We start from the raw sequence: 3,766 nt of genomic DNA on the forward strand, positions 1-3,766 counted from the left end.
GAGAGATCATAACACGGGGGAAGAAAAAGGGCAGCAAAGAGATTAGGATTCATCTGGTACAAATTAACAGCAGGGGCTGACAGCACCCAAGTGTGCATGCTCACAAAAAGGCTGAATTATTCAGCAACAAGCTGCGGCTCCTTGGGTAAACACCGAGTCGACAGAGACGTGCAGACACGCACTCGCCTCCTCTGGGTCCCACACACAGATGGGACTAGAAATGGGTCTCAAAATGTGGCCCCAATTTAGGACAAAAAATTTATTTTTTTACAGTATCATCAGTGCTTTAAACTAACTTTTATGTGAAACAATTGATCTGTTTTAATCATCAAATATGTAAAAAAAAAAAAAAAAAGTGCAAGTTTTTTAAAAAATAAAATCATTTTCAATTTAAAAAAATTGATTAACTAGATAATCTGGTAATATATGACAATTTTCACCTTAATTCCATTGAAAAAAAAATATTGTGTGTTTAACAACATGTTGTGTCACATTGTTGCCTATTAAATGACAAAAAAATGTAAAGTATGCTTTTATTTTGAAAATATTTCAACCCATTCTACTTCTTTGTCTGTTTACTTATGCCAAATGGAAAGAAAACTAACTGCTGTTTTATTAAAATATACTTTTTTGCCATTGTCTTCAGTATTTAGGTTCTCCTCTAAAGTCCAAGCTGTAGAATATCAAACTTAAACTAACTTTAGTTCCATCTAACTTCTTACTTTCACTGTAAATAGTTGCAGCATCAACAATGTTTAACTAAACAAGTGAAAGGTAAAAAAATTAGTTTACATATCATTTAAAATGTGAAATATCTTATTTGTAAAGCTTGTTAATAAGTTCTTAACTTATGAAGTCTTCATATTTCATTTACTTAATTATTCTCTTTTATCTGTTTAAGTTTTTGTCTTTAAAGCAAATATCTGCACTGGAAAAAGTGAAAGGTTGAATTAATTAACAAAAGTTCTGATTTCTTACATTAAAAATATTTGTTTTAATCAAATAAAAATTTTGTTTGATGAAAACTGATGTCTTTAAATGTAACAAATTACAAAACTTTTGTTAATTGATTTCATGTTTCACTTTTTACAGTGTAAAAACACATGAATCCAAACATTAAGAATCTACTATTTGATGGATTAATCCATATTTTTACTTTCAAAATGAGCAACTACTGGAAAAATAGTGATATTTTCACTTTTCTTGCTAATAGAATAAAAAAAAAATCAAGTTAAAACAATGAAAAACAAAAAAAGAAGAAGCCCCTCCCTGTTTTTGCAGTGTGAATGCAGTCGTCTAGCATGTTCTTGAATAAATCTTACTCATACTTAATGCAAAATGTGTTTATTTAGGTTGTGAGGAACACAGGGATGTTATGTCAGAGACTGGAAACTTTTACTTCAAAACATGTTTTTTTTAACTAGCAACCAAAATTAGCAACTAAAATTATGAACGAAATTTGGTATTTTAACCAGTTTAATTTAATTCCAGGTGTTTTTTTTTTTTTTTTTTTACTGGTAATGCTTTCTGAATCTGATTTCTGAAGCTGATCTACTTTGCTGCATCTCACTCCATGCTCAAGGTAAAGCAGCTCATTTTCATGTTTTTCTCAAAAATAATAAATGAATTTCACCTTCCTGTGAAGCACGAGAAGCTTCTCGCACTAATCAGAAGGGAAGCTGGCTCCCCTGGTGGCTCTGGCCTGCCTGTTTTTGCTCAGACAGCAGTGCTTGGCAGATAGAAAACAGGGACGGGAGCATGTTGGTGCCAGCGTGCACCACAGGTGCATCCACATGTCTCACTTCCTGTCTGTCTTCCTTTTGGGAAGAACATCAGCCCCCCTTAAAAAATACGATAAAACTCCCAAAGTTCCTGATTGGCTAGTCTCCATCTGCTTACAGGAAGACATCTGGAGACAAAATTTACTCGAAGATCCTAAAAAACCCATCTGGAGTAATTCCCAAACTCTAAAAGTTAGTTTTTTTAAAGGGGGCGGGGCTTAGGGAGATTAAACTTTTCAATAATGGAAAGTGATGCCAGTTTCACCCATTGCCTGCATTTTATAATATAGTGATAATGATATATGTCTATGGGTTCACCACAAAACTTTCTGTTGAAGTTTAGGATTTTTCTCTATATATAATAAAGCCCAACGGCTGGTGGCAAATCGAGTGTTAAAAAGTAAATAAATGACACAAGCGAAAGGGGATACAAATTCTGACAGGGGATACAAATCTTCACACAACACTTGGCACAAGTGGGGGTTTAGAGGACCGAAGGGGACCAGTGTGAGAGAGTCGTGCTAGCATCAAAGCTAATAAAAGCTAACGTATTAAGCTAACAATCCCAAGTGAAGTGTTTGTTCCACATTCCATCACCAGGAAGGAGTTTGCTGGATTCAGTGGCAAACATCAAACAATGTCGCCTAATTTCAAAGTCCACTGGAAAGTTGTTTAAGCCAGTTGATTTTTGACAATACATCATTCAATCGGCATCAGACACCCTGTGAGGGCAGTATTTCAACCGGTTAAAATAACAGTTCTACATATATGTGCAATGCTAACAAGAGCCATGCTAAAGCTAACACGATAACAACTGACTGTTACGGAATCAAAGATGGACTTTTATACTGGAGCTCAAAGCATGATAATGTGAAACTTCTGAAATGACTAGTTGACCAATAACAAAATGCAACTGTAATGCCTCATTTCAACCTGTAGGGGGCAGCACACAGACAGTTCTAGACTATAATTTAATTAATTAAACAAGTTTATTTTAAATTGTTTAAAATGTGGCAACAGACAGCACTTTTAATGACAAATTCATAGAGGTCAACAGACAAAAAAATGTTGTTTTAATGTTTGGTTACCCTTTAACAACTGATTTGTCACCGACGACAGCTAAATAACACACAATCTTTGACATACGTAAATCTTGAAAGGGTGGAGTCGTTTTTTTTTTTTTTTTTTTTTTTTTGATTAAAGATTATTAAAAAAAAGAGTAGAACACTGACAAATCTGTTCTCTCTTACAACGTGACCAACGTAACAGAGTTATAAAGAGTAACTTAAAACTGTACATACAGATACTATTAAAATGACTCCATTACAAGTCACAAGTTACAAGTCATCAATTCCAATAATACTTGAGTAAAAGCATTAAAATATCAAAATTTAAAATAACTCAAATGTAGGCTCAAAGAACACCAAGACATGTGAAGAACAATAAAGTGTTTTTATTTTTGAGTTTTATTTCCAAATATTATAAATAAATGACTATAAATGCAATTTACACTCAAATGTTCTAAAAAAGGCACAAACAATTAAAAAAAATATGAAGGTAAAATGTAGTAAAATAAAATTCAGAGCTGACTTAGATGTGACTCACCGCTGAGTACTTTACAATTCTGACAAAAGTGTCTTTACTTATTGACTTTGCACCCATATCCAACACTGTGCAAACATAAAGTGCTGCCCAACGACAGAAAGACTCTTTTCTCTGTCAGATTCAGTTAATTGACATTAACTGCATAAGCACTTCACTGCTAGAGCTGCTTCTCTCCACTTCAGAATCCATTGGAATTATGCTATCTCCCCACTCCAATGAAAATTGTGGCATTTTTCTAAAAACATAGGACATATATAAAGAAAATTAAGCTCAAAACTACAATTCTGAATATTTATTTGTCAAATCTCTGTCAATCAGAAGCAGACAAAAAAATGCAGTTAGAAAAAGAGCTTATTTATGACTTAGAAAATAGGCTACAA

Source organism: Oryzias melastigma, linkage group LG23, assembly GCF_002922805.2.
Source record: "Oryzias melastigma strain HK-1 linkage group LG23, ASM292280v2, whole genome shotgun sequence".
NCBI lineage: Eukaryota > Metazoa > Chordata > Actinopteri > Beloniformes > Adrianichthyidae > Oryzias > Oryzias melastigma.